General features: G+C 39.5%; 1 long non-coding RNA gene across 1 annotated transcript in view; it reads left to right on the top strand.

Annotated features, from left to right (window-relative positions):
* LOC138413934 (uncharacterized) overlaps nt 1-27,143 on the top strand; it is a 112,090-nt gene that overhangs the window by 12,047 nt on the left and 72,900 nt on the right. The window contains exon 2 of the long non-coding RNA XR_011246332.1: nt 9,044-9,222. This is a non-coding gene — a long non-coding RNA (uncharacterized lncRNA). The remainder of the gene's footprint in view (nt 1-9,043; nt 9,223-27,143) is intronic.

Here is a 27,143-nt window from a genome sequence, read left to right as displayed (position 1 = left end):
TAATTTGTTACAGCAGCCCTAAGAAACTGATACAGTATATAAGAAGAGATACTTTCATTCGTTATTAGACAAACAAAAGTTAAAACCCCAATGTAACACCCGATACACAAACCATATTGGCAAAAATGAACATGTCCGATCATATGAGATGTGGTAAAGATATGGCTCAACAAGAACTCATACCATACTGGTAAGGCTGTAAATTGGTGCAACTACTTTGGAAAACAGTTAGGTATTACCTTGCGAAGATGGATCTGTACGTACTCAGCAATTCTACGACTAGGTTTCACATGCCCAAGAGGGAAACGTGTAGACCAGGAGATATGTATAAGAAAATTCACACCCACTTTGTTCATTGAAAACAAAACCTAGAAAACACACAAATGTCCAGCAAGAAGGGAATGAATAAATAAATTGCATCATCTTCACACTATAAATTTACACAGGGCCAGTGAATGTACCATTGTTACATGTAACAACATGAATGATCCCATGCAGCACAGCATGTGGGATCTTAGTTCCCCTACCAAGGATGGAACCTGGGCCCACTTCAGTGGAAGTGTGGAGTCCTAAGCACTGGACCACTAGGGTATTCCCCTGAGTGATTTTTAGAAATATAATATGGAGTAAGAAATAGAAATTGCAGAAAGTTTGCTCAAAGTCCAGCAACACTAAACAGTATGTTACTTATGGAAATATACATAAGATGTAGCATATTCATTTTTTAAAAAGGGATAGTGGTTACTTGGAGAGAGGAGGCTGGTGATGGGATAGGGAGATGTATGCTGGTACAAGAATATTCTGGTCCTGAGATGGGGAATTGGTCCCTAGTTGGTTGTATTCATTCGTGCTTATTAATTAAAAATATGTTACAGAAGTTCTTTTTTAATATACTACTATTAAAAATATTTAATATCAAAACAAAACTAAAAGTAAAAAGAATGCTATAATAATTAGGGCTACGCAGAGATCACCCATAACCTCAAGCTGTCAGCCTGTCTGTTGAATATCCTTGCGACAGGTATCTGAAGAGATGGAGGGTAGCAAGAATGGATATAACCTCACACACAGGAATAGAAAGAAATAAAATAACCCTCTGCATAGATGTGGAAGTGAGAATAGCTGTTATAGCAGGCAAAAGGGAAATGGGCCATAGATGAGAGGAAGGGAGATAAGACTGCTCTGATGAAAGTCTGATGCATCACCAAAGCTTTCCCAGATACTTAAAGTCCTGAGAGTCATGCTTTGAGTAAGGATGACTTAGTGGGATGAGCACGGCAAGGCAGCCAGGTGCTCTTAGAGAAAAAAAAAAAATCGAAGTTTCAGAGTGTACACTAGGATACCTCCCCGGGCCTCAACACTAGTGTGCAACCTGAGCTTGTGTCAGCTGTTCTAAATGAGTGTGTGTGAATGTGGGCAGAGTTCAATCTTGTACATGTAGGCTTAGGTCTTCACTGCAAAACCCCAGGGCCTAATAAGGTTTGCACAGTCGCTTCTTGGCTGTGGGGAATTATCCTATTTTAAGCGTGCCATCTGTTTCCAGCTGGGACCCTAACTGATACAAGCAGGCCTATTAATTATCTCTCTCAAACCAGCTGTTGGCAATCCTAGGCGTGGTTTCCTGGCAGCTATTACCCTACACTACTTGCCTATATTCCCTGTAAACAAAGGTGTCAGTATAGAGCAGTGATTCTCAAAGTGCCGTCTCAGACCAGCAGCTCCAGCCTTACCTGGGAACTTGTTAGAAATGCAAAGATCACCCACCCAAGGCCTACTGAGTCCAAAACTCTGGAGGTGGGCGGAGTAACCTGTTTCAAGAAGCCCTTCAGGTGATTCTGTATGTGTTAAAGCATGAGAACCGTTAGCAAAAGGAACTCACAATGCAGCATCTTGAAGATCATATTTATGCTCCAAATAAAAATTTTAGCTCCTTAAGGTGTATAACGTGATGCTTTGATATACATATATGTAGTAAAATGATTACTACGATCAAGCTAATTAACATCTCCATGTCTTCACAGAGTAATTATCTTTTCTTGTGTCTGGTGAGAGCACCTCCCAGGATCTAGGTTCTTAGCAAATTTCCAGTATTACAGTATTATTCGCTGTAGACACCATGCTGTACATAAGTTCTCTAGAACTTATTCATCCTACATAACTGAAACTTTGACCTTTATCTCCTTTGACAAATATCTCCCCATTTCCCCCACCTCCCCACTCCTGAGAGCCATCATTCTATTCTCTGCTTCCATAATTTTGACTTTTCTAGACTCCACATACAAGTGAGATCATGCAGTATTTTACTTTCTGTGCCAGGCTTATTTTGCTTACCATAATGTCCTCCAGGTTCATCCATTACAAATGGCAGGGTCTCTTTCTTGCTAAAGGCTGAGTAATATTCCATTATATGTACCACAATTTCTTTATCTGCTGAATTTGTTTTCATACCCTGGCTATGGTGAATAATGCTGTAATGAACATAGCTAAGGTACTGATTTCATTTCCCTTGAATATATACCCAGAAGAAGGATGACTGGATCATATGGTCATTCTATTTTTAATTTTTTGAGCAACCTCCATACTGTTTTTCATAATGACTGTACCAATTTACATTCCCACCAACAGTGCACACGGATTCCCTTTTCTCCACACCCTCTTCAGCATTTGTTATCTTTTGTCTTTTTGGTAATAGCGCTCCTAACAAGTGTGAGGTGATATTTCATTGCAGTTTTGATTTGCATTTCCCTGATGATTAGTGGTGCTGAGCATATTTTCATCTGTTGGCCATCTGTATGTCTTCTTTGGGAAAAAATGTCTGTTCAAGTCCTCTGTCCATTTTTTTCATCAGATTATTATTATTATTATGCTATTGAGTTTTATGAGTTCCTTATATGCCTTAGGTATTAACCCCTTATCAGATATACAGCTTGCAAATATTTTCTCCTATTCTGTAGGTTGCCTTTTCATTTTGTTGATTATTTCCCTTGATGAGCAGAAGCTTTTTAGTTTGATATAGTCCTTGTTCATTTTCACTTTTGTTGCCTATGCTTTTGGTGTCATAGCCAAAAAAATCATTGCCCTGATCAATGTCAAGGAACTTTTCCCTGTGTTTTCTTCTAGGAGTTTTACCTGTTTTAGTAAGAACTTATGTTTAAGACTTTACTCCATTTTGAGTTGATTTTTGTATTTAGCGTAAGGTAAGGGTTCAATTTCTTTCTTTGTATGTGTTTATCTAGTTTTCACAGCACCATTTATTGGAGAGACTCTCTTTTGTCTATCGTGTATGCCTGGTGCTCTTGTTGAAAATTAGTTGACCCTATATCCTTGGGTTTATTTCTGGGCTCTCTATTCTCTTCTGTTGGCCTATGTGTCTGTTTTTATGGTAGTGCCATACTGTTTCGACTACTATAGCTTTGTAATAAAACACAGCCTGAAGGGAGGAAGGAAGGGGTTATTAGAACCCAGAAAGAAAGAGTCAGGTTTGACCACCTTGAGACCACTACATGTCAGTGAAGAACACAGCCAGTCCAAGGTAAATGTACAGGGAGGGAAACGGGAGAATAAATGTCCTGACCTCAGTAGCCTCCCTCCCTCTATCTTCCACCTGAGCACCCAATGAGAACAAGAGAGCAAGGGAGGCCTTGACGCCATCCCCACAATTCCATCTCTGGGGCATAGAGCAGAGTGTAAAAGGGTAGAGAGGCAAGTGAAAGGTATTAGGCATCTTCCAATCCATGTCTTTTATTTAGCAGCCCTAACTGCAAATGCAAGTTGAGGGAGAGGTGATGGTACCAGAGACAGGTAACACACATTTCAAGTTCTTGTCTCATTTTCTGAAATCTTGTTTAGGACATAGCCCAATCTGAGTTAAGATGACTGAGACTTATGGAATTCTCCCACACTGCAGAGTGGAAGAATTTAGGAGGGAAGCTTAAAAAGTAGGGGGGAAAATTTTCCTCTAGATGAATTTAATGTGGGGCCAGTCTCAGGGGGTCATTATACCATTACGTTAAGTGACTCAAGGCTATATCAACAATGCCCTAAATAGATTCCTTTATTGGAGATTAATGAACTGAGTGATCCTATTGAAGAAATTTTTGTTTGTGATCATCATCTAACTCTACAAGCCATACCCTTTCTAAATTTGGTAGTGAGAGAAAAAAACAAAAAAGGAAGAAACAATTTCAGCGTGTGATAATTACTCTAGTTGCAGTAACAGGGCAAAGGTAGACCAGGGTCTAGTAGCTTGAGTCCAAGAAAGAATTTGGTAGGTTACTGGGGAAATAGGGTTTACTATGTTAATTTTGTGGATTGGTTACCAAACCTAACTCTGTGACAGTGGGCAGAGAAATGCTAGTTATCTTCCAGCAGGATTTACTGTTTGAGGGGGTCCTTGAGAGGATCTCAGCTACTTCTACTACTTTCAGTGCTTTGTTGAGACCTGATAAGCCAACGTTGCAAGTGGATGACGTAACCGTGTTTGGGAGAATGTTAGAGCTCAAGGAACGGTTCTCTAAAATTCTCTACATCGCAGATAAGGACTAAAAATGATCCTATGAAAAACTACAGCTTTGTCATGACCTCGTAAATTATTTATAGCATTATATTCCAAGACTGCTACCACTACCACCTGGTCAGCTCCCAGGAATTAAGGTCTTCTTAGGCTTCAATATTTAATGCTTATTGCACAGAACATAGCACTTATCAAAAACTCATTGCTTAGTCTTTAGTTTAATAAAAATTACTATTTGTTCACTTTTAACATTTCTTGATTTTTTTTTTTTTTGGAAAGCCTCCTTTATCAAGTCTCTTAATGACTCTCTGAGGTAAAGTGCGCTTTGATTAAATAGTCAGCCATTAAATGCATTTACACGTGCTTCATTTAGCACTGACTCCCTGGTATCATATTTGCTTGGATATGAAATGAAAGGTTCTGGAAATGAGTTGAATACTTTGACTACAGAAGCCTAAATAACTGGTTTATACCTCTGTTTTTTGGGTTTTCCTTTTTTGAACTTGTACTCGGTCATCTCTGCTCTGTTTATATTCACTCTGAAGAGGCAACAAAGAGATAAGCCTCTAAATTTTGTCTGAAATATAGGATAGATAGCTAAACATCCATTTCCCTAGAAATGTGCTAATTCTGAGATGTCCTGGTGAAGTAAAATTATACATAATTTGCCTTTAGACTGTGTATATGTATTTTGAACAGGTTTAGCAATGGGAATATATTCTGGATTCCCTTTAAGTCCAGATACTTCCAGTTGAATAGTTATTTATGAATAGTGGTTTTATTTTAGTGCGTGTTTTAAATACAATAAGTGATTCTGTGAAGAGGGCTAACTTTTCAGTAGATTTTACCAATTCGAGTCAACCCATTTCTGAAAATCTTCAGGATGCACTAAATTCTTTCTTTTTTAAGTTTAATGTTCTTCAGAGATGGATTAAAAAGTTAGCTTTTGAATTCTACTATATAGGCAACTTCTATTTGATATTGCATTCTATTTTAAATCTTGATTCTGTAAAGGTTAAGCAGCTTCACATCTAGCTCTGAGAAGGTTTCAAAGAGGAGCAAAAGTCTTATTAATATCAGAGTGTTTAGACCACTGAGTATCACCTTTACTTTGCTGCCCCACACAGGCTGCATACCTAGGACGCAGTGACTCAGATCCTGACGCTTCTTGAGAAGGAAGAAAGCAGGCACGGCCTCCAGGACAGCGACCACAAATACTTGCTGTGTTCATGAAGCAGCTTTTTCCCAGCTAATCATGCCACTCTGACCATTATCTTGGCATGCGGCACTAATTCATTTTGGGATGAGATTACATAGTCGAATGTAGAAAGCTAATTTGAAATACCCACTTTAAAATGTGGTGAATGTTTCATGCATTCTATGAAATTACCTGCCAGTTGACTTTACTTTAGGCGCAGATATGCCCCCTTTGCACGTGCAGAGACTTCTTTTTCAATGCATCTACCCAGTATTCACGTGTAGAAAGTTTATGGAAAGATTGTTTTGCTGAAGCATACAAGTGATACAATGAAAAGCTCATGGGGTTTGCAGCCAGACAGACCTAGATAAGGCTGCTATTTTTGATGAGGGACAAATTTCTTAAGAGCTCAGAGCCTGAGTTTTCTTATCTAAAAATGTACATAATAATATTTCCCCAATAGGTTATTGAAATAACCTGTATAAGAATCTAACAAAGTCTGAAACTTAGCAAGTCCTAAAGTATAGGTTTCAACTTTCCCCCTTTTAAAAAATATATTTATCTATTAACTGAGGTAAAACATATTCAAATTCTATTTATTTGAGCAATAATCTAAAAGTCTGCTTTATATCTTTAAAAGGCATATATTAAAAAATTGTTATATAGGAAATTCGATCTCCTAGCATAATACAACTCTTTGAGCCGAACTCTAATAAGCTTTCTTCCAAAGATTTGGGTCTTTAAACTATCTTTAGCCCCATTATCAGTGTTTCAGATGGGGCCATTTGGATGCAAATTAGCCAGAAAATGAACTCGGATAGAAGTATTTATTTAGAGACCAATGTTGTAGTACTCTGACCCAAAGAACTTCCTCACAAAATGGGATCGCACAAAGGCCAGTGATAATAAAACAAAAACATGAATCAAAGTAGAATCTTCCAGTAAATTAACAGCAATATATTCAGTTATTACATCAGTCAGGATTATTTATAAATATGTCAATAAATAGTGTAGCATCTCGTGGTTTCTCTTCATGTTCCTCAGTTTATACAATTTGCAGTACTTTATAATCTACCTCTGTAATGTAAAAGAAACCCATTGTTTAAGAAATATCCAATTACCTAGCCTAAGAAGCACCTGTGTCCTCCCTTTACTTATCCTGGGATGTTTATTGCTGTAAACCCGTTATTCTTCTGTGCTGGTGGATCTCAAACTTTATCAGGTGTCGGAACCGCTAAGAGCTGGACCCTACCCTCAGAGTGTTGGATTCAGTAGATCTGGGTTGAGGCCTGAGAATCTGCATGTCTAACAAGTCCCCAGGTGACATGATGCTGTTCTTGCTTTGGCTGGAAGAGCAGGAAAGGAAATGCATAATGCTCAAGGCAATACAGACCCCCCACTGTTTTTCCCTCTGCTCTCTCATGCTCCAGTCTTAGAATAGAGCTGTAGCCAAACCACAGTCCCACTGAGAGAAAATTGTTGTGTGCTGTAAGCCTTTGAGATTTGGGGGTTGTTTGTTATCCCAGCAAAAGCTGACTAATGCATATCCGTTCACTGTGACATTATTTAAATAGTAACGATCTAAATATTTGAAAATGATCTAAATATTTGGAAATGATCTAAATATTCATTAAAAAGATTGAATGAATAAATTGTGGAATCTTCAGATAGTGGGATAAAATATAACAGTTAAATTGAGTGAACAAATGTCGTCTATGTCAATAAATAAATCTTAAAAACAATGATGAGGGTAAAAATACTGCAGCAGGCTACCTGCAGTCTAATGCAATTTACATAAATTTTAGAAAATGCCAAATACTCTCCTGTATTACTTATGGACATATACATAGTGAAATTGTTAAAATATGAATGAAATAATAAATTCTAAATTCAGAAGAGTGGTTACCTGTCAGAGGGGAGTGAAAAGAATGATTATGGTGAGGAATGAAGAACCTGTATCTGTAAAGTTTTGTTTCTTCATGGAATGAGGAATAGATGTCAAGATTGGACAAAGCCAGATGATGGGGACACAGAAGTACTAGTCTGTATACTTTCCTTTATGCTTGGAGTAGATCACAACACAATAAAGCCTATCTTTTAAAGGAAGGAGCTTCCATTAGTAATGGGTTTTGACAACTCATGGGGTCCAGCAGCTTTAGGTGTGTGGCCGATGAGTGAAGCTGGCATTTTGAGATTCTCACAGGTTCAAAGAACAAAACAACAGAAATAAGTGGCTCAAAATATTTGTGGTTCAGTCTTATATTTTAAACATGGACACAGATATCAAGCCGTGTAGTGTCAGTAAGCATGCATACCAGGTATTTCCTTTTTCCTGAATGCGGATTCACTTACTTGGCTGGAAAATTCGATTTGATTTGAATTCAGTAAAAATGCTTGGATAGGCTTTCAGAGGTTACACACAAAGCCCAATTTCCTCTTATTTTTTTTTGTTTTGTTTTGTTTACTGGAGACAAGAAAAGAGGATAATTGAGGGTGGGTGTAATTGTCTCAAAACTTTACCCACTTCCTTCCTTTCCCTTCAGGAGGAAGGCGAAAATATAGTGTTGTTTCAAAACCTCTACAGCACATCGGAATAATCTGGAGAGCTTTCGAAAAGCACAATTTTCCAGGCCTCGCCTCACATCCTAGTAAATCTGGAGTTTCCACATATGAGGCAGAGAATCTATTTATTTATTCATTCATTCATTTATTTAAAATCTTTCTACAGTTACTGTTATCTTCATGAGACCGCAGCCCCCCCAAAGCCCCACCAGCTGAGAGTTTCTCTTGTAAATTTGCTGCTCACTGCGGGATATTGTCCGTTATGTCTATCTTATAAAGCAGTCAGCAAGTGCTAAAAACACAGCAAACCAATAAATAAATTAGGAACATTGTATATAAATTGATTTATAAAATTAGGTGGGTCCCTTAAAAGGAGAGCAGCCCAATTATAGTGTTACCCTACTGAGCCCTGGACGTTGAGCTTCATTTAGAAGTTTGCGTGTATAGAAGGTTATCTTGTAGCTATGCTAAGCGTATTAGGGTTCCCTGGGAGTGTGAGCCTTCTGTTAAAAATATTGTTAGCTCTTCTATTCAAGGTGTAGGGTATGCAAATGCAAAGGTTGGGAGGATGCTGACTTTGAAACTGGTGTCTTTCAAACTGAAATTGTGGTAGTGATGACCTTTTGTAGGTTTTCTTTTAAAGAATATCTGTGTGTTCTTGAAAATTAATGTTTATTAAAATATTAATATATTTTTATGATTAAAACTTAAATGCTAACTTTTTATTGGTGTGTGTGTGTGTGTGTGTGTGTGTGTGTGTTGTAACCCAGGGAAGCAAGAATGAAGATAAAAGGGAAGAGAAGCAGAAAAGGAAAAAAGCAAATACAAGACAGAGTATCACCAGTTGCTGCCATTCTACTGGGAAATACAGCCGGTTGCCTGGGCGTGAGGGGTTTCTTCTGAGAGGCTACACGGAGCCATTGCCTCTTGGAACCGTGTCAGCGATAAGGTAGGGTAAAGAATCTGCCGGCCCCTTCCCTGCTTCCGTCTCTCATTGGTCAGAGTCGGCCTGGGTTGCCGGCTCTCTCACTGAGGCCCGTCAGGCAGCCTGGGTAACAGAGGCCCTGCGCGTGGAGCGCACTGGTGGGCAGAGGCAAGCTCTGGCGGCTCTGTCTGCAGCCCGCAGCCTGGAGGCTCACTAGCTGAGCAGCTGCCCTTTAGGGATGACCTCAGAAGTCCAGGTGGGATGGTGGACACGTGCAGTCTGAGGCGTGAGGTGAGGTGCCCGGGGGTCGTGCCAGCGGTGGCTCAGAGGGCAGGGAGCACCTGTGCAGGGAGCCCAGCGAGGGAGGGCGCTACAGCGGCTGGCCTCCACCCCGAGGTGGTGATGCAGCGTAATGAGCCTTTCTTCACTGAAGTCTCTCTGTGTCTGTGCTTGGTGCCAGTCTGGCCTTCTTGCAGGGTCTTCAATAGCACTAAGCCAGAAACTGTAGCCAAGCAAATCCTGGGAGGCACATAACTGGGGCCGCTGCACCAAGTCTGCAGTACAGGCAACATAGAACATGGTCTGAGGCCTCTTGCTGTGCCAGAAAGTAAGGCGGCTGCCAATCTTGGGTTGTGTCAAAAGGACACACGTGCCAATTGGAGAGCACCTATCGCTCAAAACCATGACAATTTCAGGGGCAAAAAGAATAATGAGTGCAATGGGTGGCCACACAAGGACTCTATAGAATAAAAATTCGTGGATGAATAGTGGTGGTCCGAAAGTGAATTGTGGCTGCCAGAGGCAGGGGTGGAGGCTGGGGAATTTGGGTGAAGGGGTCAAAGGACAAACTTCCAGTTATAAGACCAATAAGGCCCAGGGATGCCACGTCCAGCGTGGCGACTATAGTTAACACGGCTATATGGTACATTTAAGAGCTGCTTAGAGAGTAGATCCTAAAAGTTCTCGTCACAAGGAAAAAAAATCTTTTTTGTAACTCTATGAGGAAATGCATGTTAACTAAACTGATTGTGGTGATTATTTCATAATATGTGTAGGTCAAGTCATTATGTAGCACATTTTAAGGGTAGACAGTGTTGTATGTCAATTATATCTCAATGAACTGAAAATAAATAAATAAAATGCAGAAGGAAGGACAGAATTTGAGAATTTGCTTTTTGCAAACTTTAATGAAATAGTGTGTCTGGGCAGTGATAAACAGAGGCTCTTAAAACCATTAGATTAAAAAAAACAAAAACCGTTAGATAAAAAGTTAAGGGGAAAACTTTAACTGGAATGGAGCAGCCTGAGGTTGCCAGAACCCATTGATCAATATTATCACTAAAAGTGGAACAGGCAACCAGACACTAAGTACCTACTGTGAAGTACTCATGCCTCGAAAATTGAACCTGAATCTAATTCAGGTTGATCTACGAGTTCACAGGAAATATGAGGGACAGAAGAACATAGAAATTGATACCTTGAGGATGCAATCTGCCAAACTCAGAATAAGGAAATCTCAAAAGACAAAAGAACCCATTTTTCAGCAAATGGCATAGAAAAACTGAGAGTGAGGCACAAAAACAGTAAATGTTTAAACAGGGCTTGGAAAACATGTCAGCGAAATACAGTTCTAGGATCTTGTTTGGATTGTGATTCAAACAAACCAACTCTGAAATGCATTTTACAGAAAATCTGGTAAAATTGAACATAAACTGGGTGTTAGATGGTATTACAGATTTGTTGCGAATTTTGTCAAGTGTGATAATGTCATTGTGACTATGTTTTTTCTTTTAAAGTCCTTATCTGTTAGATATACTGAAGTATTTATGGGTGAAACCATGTGATGACCGGGATTTGCTTTTACAAATCCAGAAGAGGGTGAAAAAGTGGGGATGATTAGATGAGAAAGCAGGGACAAAATGTTGCCTGCTTGTTGAAGTTGGGTGGGAATACGTGGCTTTCATTGTACTGTTATCGTTACCTTTGTGTATGTTTGAAAATCTATAGTAGAAGGTTAGAAAATGAAAATACATGACCAACTTCTTCTTAAACAAACACACAACCTCCCAATGGGTTCTGATGAATCAGCCAGCTTTGGGAATCATTTAGGTAGAGAGGACCTTGGAATGAAGGAGGGGTAAGTGTAGAGAGGCTGGAACAACCCTTCCCCCCAACCCTTCCGCCATCTCAACCCCCACTGTTCCCAGTTGCTTTCCCACCCCCAGTGGCTGCACTCTCAGCGTTGGTTAGTGGATTATGCTCAAGAGTTCACAATCTCGATGATAAGCAGACAGTGCAGAAGAACTCAGGATGCAGGAGTACCTGCTTGATGTTATAGCTGGTAGTTCTATTAAAATTCCTTCTCTGATCTAAGAAAAAGATTAATGGGTATTAATATTTAGCTTGTATTTCCATGAAAAAGCTTGTGGAAAAGCATTTTGCAAAGCACCTATGGTAACTAATTCAGAAAATAAATCAAATTAGTCACTGTTGAGGGCTTGCATTACAAACCAAAATAAGATACGTTTTTTGATGAGTGGCTAGCTTGAGGGTAGAACTTCATGGTTTTATGACACAACATTTACTATTAATTATTTCCCAGTTAGTTCAGCTCATAAGGTGCTATGGAAATAGCACTGAGCTGGATATCCTGAGACCAGGTTTTGATTCTGGATCTTTCAATGGCAAGCCGTGTGACTTTCTTCGAGTTACTCCCTCTGAGGTTCAATTTTTTCATTTCTAAACAGAAAAAAGAATAGGTGTCTGAGGTCCTTCCAGCTGTAAAATTCTATTTGTCTCTGAATTTAAAAAATGTTCTCATTCCTTTGCCTGCACAATTTCATTTATTCCTAATAACAACCTTATGGCATAGGAAGTTTTATTATTCACACATTGACAGTTGCAGAAACTGAGAGCAGACAATAAATAATCTGATGAAGTCAATTCTCGATAGTTGTTGAACAGTGAAAGTTCAGGTGTGACCCAATTTTCATTCTCATAGAAATATCCAGTCACTGAGTTTTCCTATGTGTGCTGGTATTTACTATTAGTAGTTGAGGCTCCATGGATTTAGACATTTGCAATCATAGGAAACTCTGAAATATGAGAGAAGTTTGATATGTCTAACAATTATAAAAATTTTGCATCTCAATACAAACTATCATTTTTAAAATACAATGGTATTTCTGTAAAATAGGCTCCTTTCCAACTGGATTTGTGTGTGTACATGTGTGAAAGTAAGTTTCCTAAAATTTCAAGAGAATTAAAGAATCGATAGTATATATTATGTCTAAGATGTCTTGTAAAATAAACAAAAGGTCTCTAAATTTTAAAAGACAAAATGTATTCATCTAATAAGTATTTAGTGAGCATTCACTATGGACCTCTTTGTTCTGAATGAATTTGAATCTTTAGTGTGGTTCAAAAACTACCTGGATGAGATTAGGGTCAGTTCCTGTCTAGGTTCCCTGGAATAGAGCCTGTTACCTACCTGATTTCCAGGGTCATTGCCCTGTTAGACCACACCAACGGTATTTTGGCCCTGTAATCAACATTCTGGCATCCATGAGAAAGTTCAAAATGCCACTACTTATGCTACATAACGGAACCTTGCATATAATCGAGGTACTCAGCGAGTAAATATTGAATTAAAGCTAACATGAAGACATGTTCCTTTAGGAAAAAAAGTAGCTGTGGTTAAGGCCATTTGAGCATGTGAGATTTCAGGTGGCGATAAATCAGGTTACTATTTTAAGGGCAATAGATATTTGGTTCTTTGTGGATTTGCTTGTGCAAAACTAGATCCGTGTTGTTCTAAAGATTTGATATCCACTGTGACAATGAGAGTAAAGATACCTGTTTTTTCACTTTATACTTTTCAAAGCACTTTGATTATGTTACCTCATTTAATTTTTAGTATCAATTCTTGATGACACTTTCATGTAAACACTGGCTTTAATTTTACGTGGAAAACGGACAAACCTAGTCTTGTGAGGGGATAGTGTCCTCCTGCTAAAAATAATGTAATGAAAGAAATAGAAGTGTACTTTGGAGGCAACACTCTTGGCTAAAAATCTCCGACATCACTGGGGAAAACTTTCATGTTAATGCTACCTCTTTAGGTCTGAATGTTCTGGTGAAATGAAGGGGAAATATGAGGATAGGTAAATTAAAAGTCATGCTGCCCTGTTTTAAATTATATGACCATGAAAATTATGTCTTTACAAAACTTTTTTTCTAATTTATAGTGCATTTTAATAAACATAATTCAATTATTTAATTCCCAGTAGCAATGAACAGAAAGCAACACTGTAGGTGGCTGATTAATATTTTATGTTTATCTTTAGTAACTAACCATGTCAATATGTGAAGATGTTCTGAAAGCAACAACATATTCAAAACAAACTTCCTTTGCTATGTGATCTCCTTGAGATATTTCATTTTTAAAAGTGTTTATATTAAAGTTTTTCAAATGTACAGCATAGCCAAATAGTATTTGTACTATACATTTAATAAAATTTAAATAAAAGTTTAAGGGTAGAAAATTTTTGGCTTAACAACAGTTTAAGGAAAATTTCTTTCCTATTATCACCTGCTATATATAAATCTTTATACCTTCATATGCTTTGGAATAAACAATTTAAGTTCAGGTTGTTTCCTTTTAAACTTCTCAGAGTTTGTCCAGATTTTCCTTTATATTATCAATAAGTGTGTTATTATCTCTGTCTTGTACCATCATGTACCACTAATTTATATTTTCCAACCCTTCACAAAGGGCTTATTGTATCAATTCTTCATTTTTCAGGTGCTACATAATATTTAGTAAAAGGCATGATCTTTCTTAAAGGAAGTAATTTCAGTTAATATCATCATTGAGATGATTCAGGTAAACTTATCGACAAGAGAGACCATATTTTATAAATATTCATAAAACATTCCAAATATTTAACAACTGATAAGGCTAGGGCACTGGCCAATCAGAACAGACAGGAGCCATAAAGTTGAACAAAGTCCTGCAGGCCCCTTTGGGGCCAGATATTAACCCTTTAGCTGCTGGATCCTGAGAAGGGAGGAAGAAGGGGACAAACCAGGAGAGAGGCAGAGAAGGGATGAGGAAGCTCCTGGGGGCTCATGACAGTGACTATATATAAATACCAGGGTGTCTCAACCTTGGCACTACTGGCGTTTTGGGACCAATAATTCTTTGTCATTGGGACCTGTCCTTCGCATTGTAGGATACTCAGGTGTATCTCTAGCTTCTACTCACTGGGTTCCATTATCACTGCCCCCTTAGTTATGACAACTAGAAACGTCTCCAGATATTGTCAAATGTCTCCTGGGAGGCTGAGAACCACTGTTCTATATCATCTGGTACTGAAATATTTCAATATCCTAACAGCTGTTACATTCATGCCCCCGCTCACAGTGTCTTAAACTGTTACCTGCCTTGGAGAGCTTAATAAAGATTTGATGAATGAATGGATGACTTATGCAGTCAGTCAATACACTGGGAATAACCTTTCAGGAAAGGTTGATGCATACGTCATCTATTGTATTTGAGTGTAGGTACATCTTGATTTACGGCTAAACAGGTGTTTAGTGAGTCCCTTCACCATGTTGACCACAGTATTTGACACTGTGGAGGCCGCTGGGGCATGAGGTCTAGGGTTCATTGTCTGCAACTCTTCTCACTTCATGTACACACTCTTTTTGGATCATTTCTTCCATTCTCAAGGTTTTCACTTATACGCAGATATATTCTACATTTGCATCTCTATCCCTCTTTCTGCACTTAAGCTGCATTTCCACTGGCCATGCATGTATTATACTTTAAATAGGAAATGTAGAAAACTGAACTAGCTTTTGCCTCCCCTCTCTGCATTAAGACAAACTCTTTGTCCTATTTTACCTAAATTAATTAGATCATTATCACCTCATTCATGGTGGTAATCTAGATAACTCTCTTGCAATTCCTACATGGAATCAACAATCATGTCCAGTTTTAACCTAGCCACCAAATAGTTTGGATTTCATTCTCTTCTCTTTGTCTTCACTCCACTGAACTAATTCTAGTCTCCTGACTGGTCTTCCAGACTCTGGTGTGTTCTCTCAAATCCAAACTTCACACTGCTTCCTGCACCATCTAGCTAAATGGCAACTCAATGCCATGCTAACGTGCTTATGTTTTCTAAAGGATAAAATCTAAGCTCTTTAGCACAGCTTTCTAGGTTCTCCCTAACCTGGCCTCTACTGAGTCTTAGAATCTCCAACGTAGCATTTTCTGTTCCAGCAATTCAGAACAGCTGTCAGTTACCTGTTACCCTATGATCAACTTGTCCCTTCGACCTAGAATACGCTCTTGACCCTTTGTTACCTAACCAACTCCTCATCCTTCAGTTCAGGTGACACCTCTTCTAGGAAGTCTTCCCTGAGTTGTTTACCCTGGGCTCAGTAGCTCTGTCATTTGTGGTACTCTGGGCCTTCCTTAACTGTAGCGTTGTCACCCTGGGCTGAAATGGTCTATTTAACTCTTGTGTGGTTCACCACTAGGACTGAGACTATGTCTTATTCATCTTTATATCCTCAGTTCCTTGCATAGGTGCTTAATAAATTCTTTCACTATGATCTCAATTATGGGAAAAAAATCCCCAAAACCTAGATTTACAGATATTGCGGAAAAAAAAAGACCAGAAGGATAGCCATGTAACATAGATTCTGTACTTTTGACATTTTATTGGTACTTTCTCTCACCTTGGCCACAAGAAGTATCGGTGTAAAGCTTATCCACATTACTACATTACATAAGGAAAATAAAGTTGCTTTGCAAATTTTGGGGAAGGCTGGAAAGGAATGGGGTGAGGGGGAGAAAGGGAAGAAGAGGCAACAGCAACAACAAAAATATAAACTTTGCTAATTGTATCCCATTAAACCAGTGCTCTCCAAACCTATAACCCTGCTTCTACCTGGAAAAATGGAAAAGCAGACTAGAAGTCCAATGATAATAGTTCCTCTTACTTCCTTTGTTAATTGTGAACAATGCCCAGCCCTCCTTCCTCACCACCCAGATACCCTAAAAAAAACTTTTTGAAAACAATTATGTTTTATGATTTTTTTTTTCTGCAGCTTTCAGGACTCAAGCTCAACTGAGAACATAAGGCTAGCAGATGAGCATAGTTTTAAAGAAGTTATAATATTTGGGTTGAAATTCCCTACTCTGTTAATTATGGCCCTGAAGACTTCTTGTCATAATAGCAAAATTTCACAACCCCTTGACATTAGAATGTTGATACTCAGGCCCTAGTGCAGCTGCCCACGCATGAGGCCAACAGATGGGCATAGTGTTTAAAAAAAAGAGCTGCGTTGCTAAGCTTCAAATTCGCTAATCCCGTCACCAAGGCTCTGAAAGCTCAGTGCTTGAAAAGGAGGCTGTCTGCTTCCTCATCTCAAGAACCTGGCAGTCCTTTGGTGCCCTTCCTGTCCCAGCTCAGCTCCACACTTGGAGTTGCAGAGAGAAGGGTGTCAAGAAACCATGGCTAACTCAGCTAAAGTGTCATGAAAGATATTCCTGTGGTTGACTTATAATCATGATTCTAACCCTCACCTGGTGCTCTTCTGGAAGAACACTTAGGAATAGGGATAAAGACGACAAGGCGGAAAAACAAAAAATAATCATATTTTCATATTCTTTCTAGAACATGGCATTACATTCGCAAAAAATTTTTGCAAATCAATGAAGCTCTATTTATAGTTGGTGAGCAAACAAGATAAGCACTACAGACCCTTTTATTTACAACAGTCAATTAAAAAAACTTCCCTTGCAATCCATGTGCAAATTTACTAAACTTATTGAATATCATAAAATATGGGCTGAAGAATATATAAATGGAATGTCTGCAACATAAAGGAAGCTGAATTTAATCACCAGAGAAGCCACATCTTACGTTCAGTAACGTGGTATGTTGGAAAGAATATGACTTTTTCAGACAGTCAGGCCTAAGCTCAGATCTCATTTCCTGTACTTACCATCTATGTGACTTTAAGTAAATCACTCTACCTCCCGACTCCCAGTTTATTAACATGTAAAACTGAAGATATAGTAACTATCGACAGTTAGATCTCACTGAGGTTAGAAATTTGAGTTTAAGGTCTTGTTGCTCGTTAACTGGTACTTCTTCCTAGTGCAGATTCAATCCGTTCATCAAAGGTTCACCCTCTGTCTTTCAAAGGCCCTACTCTCTGCCCTTAGGCCTTGCCAGGCCTCTTGTTCCACATCTTCTTTTTTGTGGGATGGAATCAGAAGTGGTAGTCATCTTCTGGTTCTGGATCACCCCTGATTCTGTAGGTTGGGGTATGCTCTTCTTTACTACATGGGTGTTTTTAGATGTGTATCATTTATTTTTATTTTCTGCTTTGAAGGAAGTAACATACAAATACCTACGACTTGAATTCACTTATTTACATGTAAATCAATTTCCTTCTCCAACACACTGATACTAAATTTTTATAGGGATGAAAAATTTTTATAGATGATGAAAGTCTGAAGCTATTAGAAACCAAAGGTATTCTTGGGATTAGTACCAGAATATTGATTGAACATTGCATGGATGTTAATTGGGTCTCTAAAATGTATTGACAAAAGAACTTCCTCATGACACATATACTAATGTTGGACAATCTGCCACGCAGTTCCAACATTTGTGGGTGGCTAAATGCAGTTTGCTTTAGTTAATGAGGAATTTAGTACAGTGAAGGGGGGAAAAAGACATCTAAGTAAATCCTTTGTTCTTATGAACTGATTCTAGAAGCACAAGCTGCAGCAAGCCCCGCCTGTCCTTTCCAAGCCTGGGTTTACACTGCACCAGGGCAGAGAGAATCAATTCCTCACTTCCTATTAGTCACCCACACAGCAGGGCTGTGGGATTGGCTCATGGGACTTTGTTGAAGGAAACGTGTTCAGAAGCCCTTATTTCTGTTGACTCTTGTGGACTGATTACCGCAAATCTGCCCTCTGGACACAGCTGCCCTCTCCCTGAGGAAGTAATAGAACTGATTGATGCCTCTTCTGCCCATTTCATCCCTAGAGAACTGACGACCAAAGAAGACTCTCTATATTATACAAAGCCTTAATTTAATCCTGGTTTTATACCTCAGCACCTGTTCACTCCTGTTCAGGTCTAATGTTTGAACACCTTGGAAGATTACAAACTTGTCTATGGGCCCCTAGCCTTTACTATGATTTTTTTTTTTTTTTTTTTTGGCTGTGCTGAACGGCATGCAGGATCTTAGCTCCCCGATCAGTGGTGGAACCCATGCCCCCTGCAGTGGAAGCACAGGGTCTTAACCACTGGACCTCCAGGGAAGTTCCTTACTATGATTTTTTTATTCTCCCATTACCCCCTCACTATTCCCACTCCATCACCCCTTAAGCCCAGCGTGTCAGTTCTCTGCTGCTATTAAACTGTGGTTCCTAGAAACACTCTGAACTCAGCAATGTATAATTTAACTTGAATTTTAAAGTCAAAGGGAATCAGAGATACTCAAGTGTCATTCATGAAGCCTGATTATGAAATGGAAGGTTCGCCCATATGCTGGTATGGAAAAGTTATTTTGTATTTGGGTGTTGGGAAAGAGTGGGTGGGAAAATGGGATCCCCTGACTAATGAAATGACTGAATATAGATTTAGTAACATTGGACTATGTGCTTTGATGAATGGAGTTATTTTGGGAGAATAGTGGCATTGAGTTTAGAATTTAGGCATGATTTTCTCGGCAAATTCAGAATGAATGGTGAATGAATGGAATGTGATATGCCCAGCTCTGTACTGTCAAAAAGACCACAAGTTATGTAAATTCCTTCTTCCTCAGATTTACATCTGTTTTCTTACTCCCCATCTTCCGTTCTTCTCTACAACTTCCTTTATCTGCTTTGGCCACACACTCATTCAGAACTAAAAACACCACCAGCCCTGAAACAGAGAAAAGTTTGTTTTGATTCCGACACAGTGACCTCTGTATGTGCTACATTTATGCAATCATATATATTGTGTTATGAAAGTTTTCCTCTGAGACCTCCACATGAAGTCGATTGTAAAAATATCAAGTATTCTGTTTAAGTGCCTTCCCCTTGGGTGTGCCCATGCCATACAGGACCTCATCAGTTTCGGCAAGTGCCAAAGATATATAAAGATTTATTCTCCTAATTGTCCTTTCATGGGTTGAGGCAATGACAGCAGCAACAACAATATTAACCAAATAATCACTCTCATTGGCTGAATGCATCCCAGGTGCCCGGCACTGTTCTAAGCACTGTCTATGAACGAACTCATTTAATCTGCGTGACATTTACTCGGCATGACAATCCTACTGGGAAGGTAATAATTGTTTACTCTTGAGGGATGTGCACGAGGCCTGTGTTAATCTTAAACTTGCCTAAGAAGGTGCCAGATTATGTGCTGTGCCTTTGGTGGAATCCAAGAACAGTTCCCTGGCAACCAAGTGCCAACGTCAGTCCCTTTAGGGATCCCTACCGACGTGTGACCCAGGGGCCCAAGGCCAACATAGATTTGCAGGAAAGTTAATTTAATCCTATTCGTGGGCACTGAACACATTTTTTTCTCTTACTAAGAACAATGGATTAAAGTAACTAAACAGAGAAGTTAAATCAAATCCAAAAGTCTCATAAAATAAATAGCAAACATGACCTCCTGAAGGCCAAATATATCATAATTAGTACTAATTGAATGCTTGCAGCATATTTCTGAAGTGTGCTTTGTTTTAGTATCCACTGTAATTGGATCCAATTCAGTATTTCACTTGACTTTTTTTAAGGGAATTGATGTGCTGAGGTCTTGTTCTAATGACTACTTTCATTTAGCCTTTTGCCATGAAAACCAAGCCATTGAACAAAATATTTAGTAGAGAGCATGCACTGCAGATTTTATCCTATACTGCCCTGAGTCCACGACCTTACACACTCATACGCTGCACTGCTGCTGTCCAGATCACGAGTTTTAAGCTTGGAAAATCTGGTCTCCACTTGCACAGTTTTGCTCCGTAGGGGGATTCCGCTTTGGTTAGTGACGGTTTAAGTAACTGCACACATACTGCCTCAGAGGAGTGAGTAGTTGCGGGTGGAATTCAGAACTATGGGTTGAAGCGAGCAGGGATTTGTTCAAGACTTGAAAGCTTTGAAGCTGAAGATTTGGCTTTCTCTCATTATGGCGGAAGAATGAAATTCTCCTTAGCAAAAACGTATATTGAGGAAGAACATAATTTAGGTTGATTTTTACCACCAGCCTCACCTTCTACCTATACGAAAGTCCTTTGAAGTCTGCAAAGTAAGAAAGTGAAGGAACACTGGCCAATCGTGAGTCATTACTTAATTATTCATGAGGTGTATGGTGTGTGTCAAAGAAAGGGATTAAAAAGGTTTGATGCCTGCTGCCTGAGAGAGGAATGTTATCCCGGGGTATAGACACCGTCAGGTAGAGAATTTAAAGCATGTAGCAGTCAGATGTTCCAGGCCAGGAGAACCAAAAGAGATAAGTTTCGTCTCTTATGACTGAGCAGTGCTTTGAGGCAGACATTTGCACATCTTTAACGAACAGAGGGCTACCAAATGCTGCATGAAACCTAAAGATCACGGTGGGTCACTACCATTTGCCCTTTCTGAATACTCCCTGACATTTGGAACATTTGCCAAAGTGTGGCTTCTACTTATAGGTGAAATTGAAGTTCACTGTTTAAGTTCAGGGCATTAGAGATAGAACAGAGACTATAATACTTTAAAGAGAATAAGAATATGGTACAAAATGCTACATGTCAGCCTGGATATTGACTATCAGATTAGTGGTCAGGTTGCCCTGCCCAGCGCCTCAGGGTAGGGGCCCTCTCAGAGAGACATGGGAACAGGCCCCCTGGAGCCCAGGGAACAAGGCACCTCATCCCAAGCTGCCTCAGTGTCATTATGGGGGTGACACTGCCACTGCAGTGGGCCCAGAGAGTAAAGCATGGAACCAAAGGGGATTATTCTTGAGCCTTAAGAGGTAATGGAATTTGCTAAGTTTTGGATTGTTCCTGTTTCCCACTTTGGGAATGGGAACGTCTATCCTATGCCCAGCCCGTCATTGTATTTTGGAAGCACATCCGGTTTTACAGGTTCACAGCTGGAGAGGAATTTTGCCTCAGGATCAGTCATATTTCAGGATTCACCCATAGGTGATTCAGATGATATTTAAATGAGATCGTGGACCTTAGACTTTAGAATTGATGCTGGTTAAGTTGAGGCTTTTGGGGCTGTTGAGATAGAATAAATGTATTTTGCATATGAGAAAGATATGAATTTAGGGGGTCAGGAGGTGAATGCTATTAACTGAATTATGGCCACCCCCCCATTCATGTGAAGCTGAGTGTGAAGCTTCAGCTATGAATATGGCCTAACCCCCAATGTGAAGCTGTTTGGAGATGGAGCCTTTGGAAGGTAATTAGGTTTAGATGAGGTCATGAGGGTGGGGCCTTCACGATGGGAATAGTGCCCTTATAAGAAGAGACACCAGAGAACCTCCTTCCTCTTGCTCTCTCTTCCCACCTTGTGAGGACACAGTGAGAAGGTGGCCATCTACAAGCCAGAAAAGGGATCCTTGGCAGGAACTGAATCTGCCAGCACTTTGATCTTGGACTTCTCAGCCTCCAGAACCATAAGAAATAAATGTCTGTTGTTTAAGCCCTTCAGTCTACAGTATTTTGTTATGGAAGCCCAAGCTGGCTAAGACAGCAAGCTTCCTAGCTTTGGGCCTGAAAGAAATGGGATAGTATCTGGATTTTAATCATTATAATTATAATAGTAATGGCCAACACTAATTGGGTGCTTACTATATTCCAGGTGGGGGTGTAGCAATGGGAAAGTCTATAGACCTAAACTTGGTGGAGCTTTCCTATAAGGCGTCAGGGAGACGCAGAAATAGTGTGGACTCCTTTGGCTATCTCTAGGAAGTGAGATGTCTGACTGTGATTTCAACTGCTTCACAAATTTTCATATGGTGGTTACAGATTGTAATGCATTTCCAAAGAAAAGAAAAAAGTTTTGAAATCCAAAATAATTACATGTTGACTGAATCACTAATCTTGATGAAAATTTCATTTAAACTAGGTGATTTCCATTTCAGGTATGGTAAAAATGAAGTACTCTCTCTGCAGACTTGTGAATAACAATCTCCTGAGTACCAATAATCTGACAGCAATGGGCTGAACAAAATAAGCATTTTGATGTCTAATCAGAGAAATGAACACCTGTGAGAAGAAGAATGGAAAGAAATTGTAGGACTCACATTTCCAGAGAATATAACTGTTTAGGAGAAAAAAAACCCAAAGATAATTGCTACAAATCAATGTGTGTCTGGAAGGTTTAGAATTGTTTTTGAATCATAATCTTTAGTTTTCTATCTGAATGAGAGTTCTTTTTAAAGCAAACAATGGAAAAAAGAGTTTGAAATTTTTCAACCTGGGCAGAGGGGGAGGATCCTCCATTTAGTTGTGATGTTTTCAGACAGGCTACATGTATTCTCCAAATAAAGCAGAAGGAGAAAAGGTGATGCTAGAAAAAGATAAATCAACATTGAGATCTGTAATTATTATGAAATATGACCCTCCCTTAAAACTTTGCAGAAAAATATAATAACCACTTCTAAATTATTTATGCTTTCCTAATATGCTCTGATTCCCCACTTCTGCTTTCAGAAACTCTGATTTTACAATCTGTTTACTTTTATTTACTGAATTGTGGAATAATGAACAATATCATTATTGCACCCGCGACTTAGACAATATCAGCTCTCCTTTGACTACTGCGGCACACGTCAGGATTTTAAAGAAAGGCTCAATGGCTAAAGCTGTAAGTGCGGAATGTCCTCTTATTACCCAGTATTCCAACCATCCTGAGTGTGCCGAGCTGCCAGCACACGTGGATTCCCCAGGGGTTCTCAGCAGTGGTTGGTGGTAGTTGCTGCATCGGAACACTCTGTGAATTCAGGGGCTGCAAAGATGAGCTCGGGTTGCCAGTGTTTATGTGTGGTCTGTGCTCCGTCCCGTGTCAACACGTGTTAAGTCGAAAGGAGTAGCCATTTTCCCCTCTCTTGTAAGCTTTTTTTTTTTTTTTCCTTTTAGAAAGAAAATATTTTTGAGCTTTCATGTAGCTGGTGCAGACTTTTTTTTTTTTAATGTAGCACACAAGATGCAATCATTTTATCCTGTTGTTAATGATTAGTATGAATGGCTACATGAACTGCCTGGTTTGTTTATTCATCCTGAAGACTGTCAGGGCTAAAACGGACTAATCATGTTTGTTTTCGGAAGCATCACGGTCTGGTTAGCGCTTTGTCTCCCTCAAGGTCCGTCTTCCTTTTGATGTCGAGGCGCGCTTCTGGCAGCTGTGAGGCTCCAGGACTGCTGCGCCTTCCCCACGTCCTCGGCATCCCTGCTCCCAGGGAATGACAGGCCTTCATCTGCGCCCTCTCCTTGCCCTTGCGCTCTGCCCTGCCAGGAGTCCTAATGGGAAATGGCCTCAAAACCCTGCCTCCGAGTTCATTAAAAACCCTGTTTCTCTTACATCATCAAAGCGTTCAGTCTCGCATTGCTCAATTCACAGACAAACCAAGCAACTGAGAAGAAATTCATCTTTATCCCCAAAGATTCACACTGTGTGGAAATTATTGAACAGGTGGTAGATATTTTCTCTGTTTACATTAACAAAAGGCAGAGCACTGGCGGGGGGTGGGGGTGGGGGGGTGGTGGTGGAAAAGGATCTGTTAGGTAACTCTGCCGCCCGAGGCGACCTCCCTAGCTGTCTCGAAAAGCACACACACCTCTGATAAGTAAATGACTAGCATTTATCTTCTCAGAGCCCAGATCGTGTTCCCGAGCACTTGGCAAGATCCCTTCTTACATGTTCCTTTCTTAACTGGCCACTGTCTGGATTCTCATCCCTGCTCCGACCCTGGTGGGGAGAGATGCTGGGTGGGTTAACAGATATGATCTAAAAGATCCATTTACCTAGATGGGAAGAGGCTATGAAAACACATCTGTAGAAGCATAAATGTGTTTCAGACAAATCGGGGATTAGTCCACCCTGTGGTCCATGACATTTTAACCTTGGAAAGTCTCTCCTTAAGCTAATTCTTTGGGATATTTAAGATGCTAACTCCTTTTGTGCATTGACTTCAATCATGGAAGGGCAGCACCAGAACTAGAAAACTCCAGATAATTCAATACCATTAGCTTTGTCTCCTCACCAGGAAAATTACTTATTTGCCCGGTGATTTGCATCGTAGTTTTGCTGTAGGTTTTGTTGAGTAGTCTGTGGTCAGGATATCACACAGCTTATCTCATTTAATCCCTCATAATATTATTATGAGATGGATATTATTTATCACCATTTTCCAACGTGGAACCTGAGAAAAGAACTTTCTTTTCTGTCTCTTGTGTAAAGGTTCACGCTTCTTCCATTACTGTGAAGGCTCCTGTCTTGAATGAGGGCATGGGCCAAGAAACAAATATATAGACATTTCATTTTTTCCTTAAGCTTATCCTGATATTTATTTCAGTCCTGTTCCATCTACAGAAAATTATGCTCCGCTACCCCTATTATCTTCTCATTTCTACCCCAGAATCACTGTTCAGAACTTGTCCCAGCGCTAAGAATGCCTCAGTTGTATTAATATTACTATTTTCAATCTCATATTTGCACCATTTTAATGGATGTTTGTCAGGAAAACCCAACCCCTAAAATGAATTACTATGTTTTTTAAAAGATACACGTGAAATGAGCTAAAATGAATATGTAGGAAGCTAATTATATGCCAACTTGAACAATACGTTTGATGGGATTCATGTAGCAGAAACTTCCTTGTCTCCTCAATGGTGTTCTCCCGTTAACAGTGGTCCAGTTTTCGCTAAACACAAGGTTGCTTAGCTGGAGGCCACATTTCCCATCATCCCCAGCAGCCCAGGTTGGTCACGGGACTAAGTCCCCACTAATGGAATGTGAATAGAAGCAACGTGCATCACCACCGTCACTTCTCTGAGAAGAAGTCACTTGCCCCCCACTTCTGCTCTTCCTTCCTGAAAGCTGGATTGTGGATGTGGCATTGATTCAGAGGCAGGCAAAGATAATGCCCTAAGGCAGTTGTTCTGAATCTGCTGTCCCCAGACCCCCAGGGATCCCAGAGATATTTTCAGTGGGTCTGCATTGTCTAAACTATTTCAGTAATAATACTAAGGTTTTTTTTGCCTTATTCGCTGAGTTGACATTGGCACTGATGGTGCTAAAGCAATGACGGGTTGAAATGACAGCGCCTTCGTGTGAATTAAAGTGGTAGTAAAACAAGTGGCACTTGTATTCTTCCTGCCACACGCTCACAGAAGAAAAATGCCAGGTTCATATAAAAATACCCTTGATGAAGCAGGAACGATGCTCAATATTGTTAAATGGCTTTTTAATAACATGTGTAAAGAACCAAGAAATATGCATATAACACGTGCACACTGAGGTATAACCCTTGTCCTGAAGAGAAGCCCTTGTGCAAACGTTTGAGTTGAGAATTGGACTATTCACTTATAATTTTTAAATGTCACGCCATTTTTACTTGAAGAAGCAACTGACAGACAAACCGTGGTTATTCAGACTTGGGGACTTGGTAGATATTTTCTTGAAAACGAACAAAGGAAGCCTGTTGCTTCAAGGAAAACAACTGGCAGTGTTTGTTGCCAGAGATAAAATTCAAGATTTAAAGAAAAAATTAGAATTGGAAAACTTGTGTCTTCCACCGGGAGCTTAATAGCTTCCCAAGGTTTAAAGACTTTTTTAATGAGATAAGTGGTGATATAATAAATGTTTTTAGGGACTTCCCTGGTGGTCCAGTGGTTAAGACTTCGCATTCTAGTGCACGGGGTGCAGGTTCAATCCATGGTTGGGGAGCTAAGATTCCACATGCCTCACGGGCAAAAAACCAAAACATAAAAAACAGAAGCAATATTGTCACAAATTCAATAAAGACTTTAAAAATAAATAAATGTTTTAAAATATTGTATCATAAAATATTCTAATCGTCAAAGCATAGGCACAATCTAGTGGATCAGTATTTTCCAAATAATGAAGATATGATATTACAAGATCATTAAGTGTCACATGGGTTTTCACGTGACAGGATACGAAAACTTCATTAAAATTGCTTCAGATTCTACACTACAACCAACCTTTAAAAAACTACCACTTGTCAAGTTGTGGTGGAGTGTGAAATAAGCATATCCACAATTATCTGAAAAGTCATTTAAAATACTCCTTTTTACAAATATATGACTGCGTGAAGATGAATTTTCTTCTAATACTTCAACCGAAATAACACATCAGAACAGATTGAATGCAGAAGCAGATATGAGAATCCAGCTGTCTTCTAGTTATCAAGTCACTGAAGAGATTTGCAAAATATAAAACCATGTCACTCTTCTGGCTCAAGTTTAGTTTGAGTTTTGGAAAATATAGTTATTGATGTTAAAATTAATAACTTTATTTTTTTGTGGTAGGCTGAATAATTGCCCCCCCCCCCAAAGATAGCCACATCCTAGTGGCCAGAATCTATAAATATGTTACTTTATTTGGCCAAAAGGACTTTGCAGATATTGAGTTAAGAATCTTGAGATGGGAAGATGTTGGGGGTTAAATGGATGGGCACGATGCAATCACCAGGTCCTTACAAGAGGGAGGCAGAAGTGTCAGAAGCAGAACAAAGAGATGCATTGAAGGAACTGGAGACTGGAGTGATCATCTTTGAAGGGCGAGGAAGAGGCCATGATCCAAGTAATGCAGGCAGCCTCTGGAAGCTGCAAAAGGTAAGAAAATGGATTCTTTTCTGAAGAAGTAATGCTGCCCTGCCAAGACCTTGATTTTAGACGTC

Source organism: Delphinus delphis, chromosome 21 (assembly GCF_949987515.2).
Source record: "Delphinus delphis chromosome 21, mDelDel1.2, whole genome shotgun sequence".
In the NCBI taxonomy this organism is placed as follows: domain Eukaryota; kingdom Metazoa; phylum Chordata; class Mammalia; order Artiodactyla; family Delphinidae; genus Delphinus; species Delphinus delphis.
The sequence above is the reverse complement of the archived record's forward strand: the minus strand, read 5'-3'. Positions and strand labels throughout refer to the sequence as shown.